This window comes from Mus pahari, chromosome 3 (assembly GCF_900095145.1).
Source record: "Mus pahari chromosome 3, PAHARI_EIJ_v1.1, whole genome shotgun sequence".
In the NCBI taxonomy this organism is placed as follows: Eukaryota; Metazoa; Chordata; class Mammalia; order Rodentia; family Muridae; genus Mus; species Mus pahari.
The window spans coordinates 113058685-113067878 of record NC_034592.1 but is presented as its reverse complement, the minus strand read 5'-3'; positions in this window follow the sequence as shown (position 1 = coordinate 113067878).

Genomic DNA, 9194 nt, shown 5'->3' with positions numbered 1-9194 from the left:
TTAGGGTTTTGTGTGAGCATGCATGCACGTGCATGCACATGTACGGGTGGTTTCTTTGGCACAGACATATCCACTGGAAATAGCAAGAATCATGGATCCAGCACAGCTGTCTGACACAGTTCCAGCAAAGCTGAGAGGAATGCTACTATGGCTGTCCTTCTGTCCCCCACGTTTGGGTTTTGGTCTCTGCATGTTGCAGTCCTGGGGACTTTCTGCCTTATGATTCATTTTATTTCTCCCACTGAGAAAATTATTTCTGAGTCTTTTTAGGAAAATCATAAGAGTAAGTTTATTTGGCCCTATTTGGAAGTCATCCTTATGCCCTGGACATCATTAAGCACAGATGTGCGCATAGCTAGATGAGGCCATTACTCCAGGAATCTGCTCGGGGTCTCTGCTCCTGAGCAACCTCAAACAGCATAATTGGTGCAGGGTAAACAGAGATAACTGGCAGGCTCTGACTGGCTAGGAGGACGGGTTACAGATTTAAGGCCTCCCTTTACAGTAGGTTTAGAAGTCTCTAAAATGTAGTTTAAAGATAGGGTCAGACAGGGCACACCCCTGGAGGAATAGAACTCAGTAAATAAGATAGGTTGACTAACTTAAACTTTCCCTACTGTCTAGAGCAGATGATGGAACAATATAGTAAAATTAGTTAGGTATTAGTATTTGTTACTCATACAAGACTGGTTCAGATATTTTCTGTTTGTCTGGAGTGCTTTAAAGCTGTAAGCATTGCCCGCCTAAAAGCAGGTTGTCATACAACAAATGTGTTTGCTTTCAAGGAGACATTTTTTAAATTCTTTAAGTTGAAGTTACGGGGCTGAACATAAAAATTAAATCAGTTCTGTTTGTATTCTCTAATTGTGACTGAGCTTGCAACCCTGGACATGTCAGCAACGGTCCCTCAGGGGAGAGGAGGAGTCAGTGATGGAGGGAGGAGTGTATTAGGGGTGGCGTTCAGGTGGTCAGGTGTTCAGGTAGCTCTGGCTGACGAGCAATCTGACCTCAGACTGTGTCTGCAGCTCTGACAGACTAGAAACCAGGTGCTTCTTTATTTATACAGGTTTCACATTACAAAGACAGATTACAGAGTATTGATTAATGAAGTGGTACAGATTATATATTTGGTTTTTCATTACATGTCCAGCAGGTTTGGTTTTTGCTTTTCCTATAAGGAATTGTATTGGAGTTTTGATAGGGATTGCATTGAATCTATGGGCTGCTTTTCCTACAATGGGCATTTTCACAGTATTAATCTTACCAATCCATGACTGTGAAAGTATTTCCATTGTCTGATATCTTTTTCAACTTCTTTTGGTTTTGGTATCTTTTTTTTTTTTTTTTTTTCTGAGACAGGGTTTCTCTGCGTAGCCCTGGCTGTCCTGGAACTCACTCTGTAGACCAGGCTGACCTCGAACTCAGAAATCCGCCTGCCTCTGCCTCCCGGGTGCTGGGATAAAAGATGTGCGTGGTTTTGGTATCTTAAAGTTTTTATGGTACACATCTTTCACTTCCTGGGTTAGATTTACTCCCAGATATTTTCGAGGTGTTTGTGGTGGGCAGTGTTATCTTTTCTTCCTCTAATGTTCATCATTTGAACATATGAAGGCTACTGGCTGTTGTGTGTGAAATATCCTGCTACTTTGCCAAATGTATTTGTCAGTAGTAGATTTCTGATGGTTTCTTTAAGGTCTTTATGCATAGAATCATGTCATCTGCAGAGAAGGACCCCGTGACTTCTTTATTTCCTATTCTCTATGTGTTCTTCACTTAGCTTATTGCTCTAGCTAAGACTTTGAGCGCTGTGTTGAGAATACAGGGAAGAGTGTTCATCTTTGCCTTGTTCTTGATTTTAGTGGAAATGCTTTGAGTTTTTCTCCAGCTGGGATGATGTTGGCCATGGGTGTCTCATATATTACCTTTATGATGTTTAGACATGTCCCCTGTATCCCAACTTATTCCAGACCTTTGTCATGATTGGGTATTGGATTTTGTCAAAGACCTTTTCTGCATTTAATGAGATGATCATGTGGTTTCTGTTCCTTAGTCTTTGTGGTGGATGACATTTATTGATTTACATATGTTTAACCACTCATGAGTTTCTAAAATGAAGCCACTTTATTATTATGGATATTCTTTTTGATGTGTTCTTGATGTTTGTAATTTTTGTAGCTGTGTTCACTGATGATATCGGCCTATAACTTCATTTTGTTAGGCCTTTGTCTGGTTTGGTTATCAGGCTAATAATGGCTTTGTAAAAGGGATTTGGAAATATTCTTTCTTTTTCCATTGTGTGGAATAATTTGAGGAATATTAGCATTAGTTCTTCTATGAAGATCTAGTAGAATTCTGTACTGAATCCATCTGGCCCTGTGTTTTTTTTTTATTTGGAAGATTTTTAAATTACTGCTTCTAACTCACTGTATGTTATGAGTCAATTTAAATTATTAACTTCATATTGATTTAACTTCAGTAGGTTGTGTATATCTATAAATACATCCATTTCTTATAAATTTTCCATTTTGATAGTATATTGGTTATTAAAATATGTCCTTTTGATTTTCTGAGTTTCCTCAACATCTGTTGTAATGTCTCCCCTTTCTTCTCTAATTTTACTAACTTGAATGGCCTTTCTCTTTTTGGGGGTGGAGGGTTTTAATTTGCATCTTGGTTAGGGTTTCTATTGCTGCAATGAAACACCATGCCCAAAGCAAGCTGGGGAGGAAAGGGTTTAGTTGGCTTGCACTTCCACATCAGTGTTTATCATGGAAGAAAGTCTGGAGGCAGGAGCTGATGCAGAGGCACGGAAGAGTGCTGCTTACTGACTTGCTCCTCATGGTTTGCTCAGCTTGCTTTCTTATAGCACTCAGGACCACCTGCCCAGGGGTGGCCCCACCCACAATGGGCTGGGCTCTCCTTCATCAATCACTGACTAAGAAAATGTCCTACATCTCAATCCTATGGAGGTATTTTCTCAACTGAGGTTCCCTCCTTTCAGATAACTCTAGTTTGTGTCAAGTTATCATAAGACTAGCCAGAAAAACTTGGCTAAAAGGTTGTCAATCTTATAAATCTTTTCAAAGAACTATGTCTTAGGGTTTCAGTCACTATCTTAAGATATATGACCAAAAGCAATCCTTATTTTACAACTCACATAAATCATAATCAATAATATGCCACAAAGACTTGCCTACAGGCAATATGATGGAGGCGTTTTCTCAGTTGAAGTTCCAGATAACCCTAGTTTGTATCAACTTGACAACAATACAAACAAGCAAACTTCAGAAAAACAAACCAGCTCTTTGTTTCACTGAATCTTTGCATTTGTTTGCTTGTTTCTATTTTATTAATTTTATCCCTGATTACTAGAGCTTAGCTCTTCCTGTCTACTTTTTAGGGGTGTTCACCATTCTCCCTCTTTTAAGGCCTTTGTGAGCATTATTAAGCTAGTGATTTGCGATCTCTCCAGTCTTTCGATGTAGGCAATTAGATCCATGAATACTACACTTAGAACTGCCTTCTTGTGTCCCAGAGGCTTTGACTTGTCACCATTTTCATTTAACATTAGAAATTTTACCTTTCCCTTCTCGATTTAGTCCTGTACTCAATTTAATTCAGTAGTATGTTGTTTAGTTTTCATAAAATTGCGTGAATTCTGTCTTTTCTTTGGTTGGCGATACCCAAGGTTAATTCACAGTGCTCAGATGGGATGCTGGATGTGAATCAGTGCTCTTGTATTTGTTGAGACTTGCTTTGTATTCTAGTATGTGCTCTATATCTGGAGAAAGTCTCATGGGCTGCTGAAAAAAAAATGTGTGTTCTTTAGTGTTTAGGTGGAATGTTCTACAGTCATCTATCAAGTCCACTTGATTTATGATGTCATTTAACTCCACAATTTTTCTGTCTTAGATTTTTTTCTAGATGACCTCTTTATTTGTGAGAATAGGATACTAAAATCACCCACTACCTCTGTGTTGGCATTAATTTGTGATGTTAAGTGTAAGAGTGTTTCTTTTATGAAATTTGGTCCTCCTAAGTTTGGTGTATATATGCTTAAAATTGTAATATCTTATTTGGTGACTTTTTTTCCTTTAATGACTATAAAATGCCCTCCCACCTCTTCTGGTTAGATTTGTCTTCAAGTTTGTTTTATCAGAAAGTAGAATATGTGTACTTGGTTGTTTCTTAGTTCCATAGGCTTGGAATATCCTAAAGTGATGGCTTCTATTGGCCATGGTGTATTTTCTTTGAAAGCAGAAAAAATAAAAGATGAATATTGTTTCCTGTTCCAACTTATTAGCCTTCTGTCTCTTCACTGAAGAGCCAAAACCATTAATATTAAGAATAACTACTGAATAGTATATATTAATTCCTGTCATTTTGTTGTTTTGGTGGCGTTCTATTTGACATTTTTAACTCTGGAGTTACTTGTTCCTTGTACCTTGGGAATGTTTAACCTTCTCTTCAGATCTAAATATCCCTTCTGGTCTTCTCTGTACAACTAGTTCAGTAGCTATACATCCCTTTCATCTGTTTTGTAAAGGAGAACTTTCCTTTCTCTGCTGATTATGACTCACGGTTTTGGTGAGTATTGTCGTCTGGGCTGGCACCTGTGGTCTTTCATAACTCATAGAACACTGGTCCAACCTTTTTGTCTTTCACAATCTCCATTCAAAAGTTGGTTGTTATTCTGATGGGTCTACCTTTGTATGAGACTTGTTCTTTTTTTTTTCCTGCAGCGTTTAATATCTTTTGTGTGTTTTGTACATTTATAGTTTCGATTATTATATGATGTGGGGAGTTTCTCTACCTGGAGAAGAAGGCAGGTGTAAGACATGTGAACCTTGTGGCATAGATGGGTCTCAGGGGTGGCTGTAGTTACTGGTGTTTAGTGTTCCTCCCTGGAGGGGAGTTGTCCTCAGGTCAAAGGGATTGGTGGAGTTTATGGCACAAGTTCGTTCTTTCTGTCTGTAGAAGAAGTCAACGAGAAACCAAAAGCTCAGCTATGAAGAGACATCTCTGCTCTTTCTGGGAACCTCTTATCTTTATTTATTTTCTACTACTGGAATACGATACCATGGCCAAGGTGACTTATAAAACAGAGTGTTGAGCTTATGATTTCAGAAGGTCAGAGTCCATCATCTCAGAGCAAAGGCATGGCAGCAGGAATAGCTGAGAGCTCATGTTTTGATCTGCAAATAAGAGGGAGAAAGGGAGGGAGGGAGGGAGGGAGGGAGGGAGGGAGAGAGAGAGAGAGAGAGAGAGAGAGAGAGAGAGAGAGAGAGAGAGAGAGAGAGAGAGAAGATTTTCAAAATCTCAAGGCTCATCCCCAGATATACCGCCTCAAGGACACACCTCTAATCCTTCCCAAACAATTCTACCAAGTGGGGACCAAGACTGTGGGGGCTATTATCATTCAAACCACCACATCCCACTCCCTGACTTCCATAGGGTCATGGCCATATCAGAATGCAAAACACATTTAGTTAACATCAAAAGTCCCCATAGTATTTTACAGTCTCTCTTCTGAGACAACCCAATCCAGTCTCTTTGCTGTAATCCCCTAGAAAATAAAAGGCAAATCACAACACTTCCAACATGTAAAGGCAAAGAATATATATTATCATTCCAAAAGTTAGAAATAGGGACATAGTGAGGACATATTCACCAAAGAACAAAACCCGGCAGACAAAACTCCAAATCCTGTAGCTTTGTGTCTGATGTGAGCAGGCTTAGATGGTCCCACTCCTTCAGCTTTACTGCCTACAGCACACTTTTCTTTCTTGGCCTGGTTCCACTCCATGTCTAAAGCCCTCCTTGGCCGATGCCTCACATCTCTGACATCTCCAACAGCTTGGGCTCTCCAATGAAGCCAGGCTTCATTTTCACAGCTTCAGACAATGACCTTTCAGGGACTCCATGCAAGGCCTGCCCTTGTTGGAGGAGGTGTGTCATCAGAGTGGGCTTTGAGGTTTCAAAAGCCCACACATTCCTAACTCGCTCTCTCTGCCTCTGTGTGTGTGTGTGTGTGTGTGTGTGTGTGTGTGTGTGTGTGTGTGTGTGTAGATTTCAGGATGAAATCTCTCAGCTATTGCTCCAGCACTAGCTCACCTGCTTGCTGCCATGCTCTCTGCCATGATGGTCTTGGACTTTAATCCTCTGAAACTGTGGGCCCCTCAAGTACTTTTTCTTCTGTAAGTTGTCTTGGTCATGGTGTCTTATCACAGTGATTGGAAAGTAACTTAAGACAGAGGTTGGTACCAGGGAGTGGAGGTATTTCTGTGACAAACCTGATGATGCTGGTTTCGGGGATGTCTGAGAGACTTCAAGTTAGAAGTACAGTTAAATATTGTAAACGGAGATTAATGGGCCATCCTAATAGGACTTAACCATAGAGGAAGATCCCACAGTTCTTTTCCTATGTGTCCTTCAAGGCCCTAAGGCCAGAACTGTGTAAATGAAGTAGCAAGGTCTGACTGCCTGCTCAGGATGGAACACTGACCCTGTGAATTACTTTTGCAGAAATCTCCCTTTGTTGTTGCTTCTTAGGAGCAGAAAATTCCTCAGGCTTTTTATTTTATTTTGTTTTGTTTGTTTGTTTTGTACAGTGTGGAAGCTGAGTTTGGTGGAGCCTTGTCTTGAAGTCACCCCTTTATTCCACTTTGGATCTGGCCTCTTCTCACCTCTTTCAGCATCCATCCTGCATCCAACATTAAAGTTCCTGGGGCCTTTTCTCTTTAAACTCTATATTTTGTATTTATCACTTCCTATACACCTTGCTCTTCTTCATTATAGACCTGCATAGGATAGATTACTAATAACCATGTAGCAAAAATCAGTATTAGACTTTCTTGAACTTCTCTCTACCAAGGAACTTAATGCAATATTCCTTTCAATTTAGGAAAAGGGCAGAAATAAGCCATATTATTTGCCAAAATATCATAAAATATGGTCTCTAGACCAGTTGCTAATATCGTTCTCCTTGAAACCTCTCAAGCTGGGCCTCCATAGTCCCCTTGCTATTTGTACTGCCATCTTCCAAAGTCCTACTAGGACTTTGCAGCAGGCAGGTAAGCTGGTGCTGGTGCAATAGCTGAGAGATTACACCCTGAAATATATATATATAAAAAACAAACAAACAAACAAAACAAAACAAAACAAAACAAAAGAAACCCACAAAGTAGAGAGAGCTCACTGGGAATGTGTGGGCTTTTGAAATCTCAAAGCCCACTCTGATGGCACACCTCCTCCAAGACCACGCCTCCTAATCCTCCCCAAACAATTCCATTGACTAGAGACCAAGTATCCAAGCGATGAGCCTTGGGGGCCTTGCCCATTGGATGACACAAAGTATCTCTCTGTTGCTTTCTATATGCTCTTTTACTTGGAAACTTGGGGTAGGGGGCAAGCTGTATCTCAACTGAAATTCTATAATCTGAACTTGAGCTGACTGCCTCATGGGGCTTCCCCAGCCATTTCTGGTGGATGCTGTAAGCAACAAATTTAATGATGTTTTGCTATCTATGTACAACTTGCTTTTTTGTTTTATTTTTGTTCACTGCATACTTAACAAACTCACTCAAAACTAAAAGTACAGCTATTTTGGATCATTCTCTGGAAAGAACATAAGTGGTGAGAAATAACTGAAACCAAACCACCAGATGGCTAATCATCAATGTCATCAGAGAATATTGTTCAGAGACAAGGAGTAAATTATCAAAATAAAAATGGAATCATGCTGAGGATGGTAGCACATGCCTATAAAGCCAGAATTTGGGAGGCTGAAGAAGAAAGATTAAGTTTGAGATGAGCCTGGGTTTCACGGTGAGATGGTCTCAAAGCAAATAACAACAGTGAAGTCACGTCTGGAAGTCCTTCCAAAAGTAACTAAGGCCTAGAGGTTATGGAGAAATGGTTCGTGCATGTGGTTGCCTGATGCTAACTGAATGTCCTCTGACATCTCCCCTACCTGTCTTCTGTTTATGACGCATGCTTGTGCCATGCACATTTCACCTCAAGAGTGAGGGGTGAAAACAAAGCAAGAATCATGGCAAGAATTAAGATGCTCTAGTGAGACACTCATATCCTTCTCTGTGGCTGTCATCACACTGATGCAATGCACTCCAAAGAACTGGAATTTCCCAAGAATCTCATGCTTAGAGATGGAAAAATCCAGGAACCTGCTGCCTGTCAGAAGGGCAGCTTGTTTCCTGAAAGGAGATTTCGTATAGTTCTGAAAACTTGTCAGATTGCCTTCCATGAGAGACTGCATCCCCAGACAGTGAGGATGAGCAGGACCACACCCTGACGGGGATATGCCATGCATATCTCTTTTCTTTATTTCAGCCTAAGCCTCATGTTTAAACCCTGAAAACTGACTTGACTTGGGGTTAAAAGGTGGGGGACAGTGAATCTCTTAGTTCCTCTTCACAGTGTGGACACATTAAAGAAATATCTTTGCTATGACTTTGTTATAAACACTCAAACACACACACACACACACACACACACACACACACGTGCACATGCAAGCACATTAAGAGAATCATCCAAAGACACGAATTAAAAAACACTACAAATAAAGCAAGCTGGGTGGATTGGTTGACTTTTCTATCAATTCAACACAAACTAGAGGCTAGAGTTGTCTGAGAGGAGAGAACCACAAACTAGAAAATGCTTTCATGAGACTGGCTTATAGGCAAGCCCATGGGGCATTTTCTTGATTAATGACTGATGTGGATGGGCTTATTTTATTTCGGGTAAAGCCACCTCTGGGAAGTGGTTCAGGAACGAAAAAGAAAGCAGGCTGAGCAAGCCATGAGGAACAAGCCAGTAAGCAGCACTCCTCCTTGGCCTCTGCATCGACTGCCTCCAGGGTCCTTCCTTGAGTTGCTGCCCTCTCTCTCCTCAGAGATGAACTGTGACCTGGAAGTGTAAGATGAAATAAACTCTTTCTTCCCAGAGTTGCTTTTAGTTGTCATCTTTATCTCAGCAGTATTTTTTTTTAAAATCCACAGAAAGGTAGTCAAGGAAAGGGAGAAGTGAAAGCTAAAAATATAGCAAATAGTGAAATCACAGACATATGTCCTAACACATCAGTACCTAATGATACAATGATCAGTCCCCTAGGGAAACAACAGTTCTCTCTCTCTCTCTCTCTCTCTCTCTCTCTCTCTCTCTCTCTCTCTCTC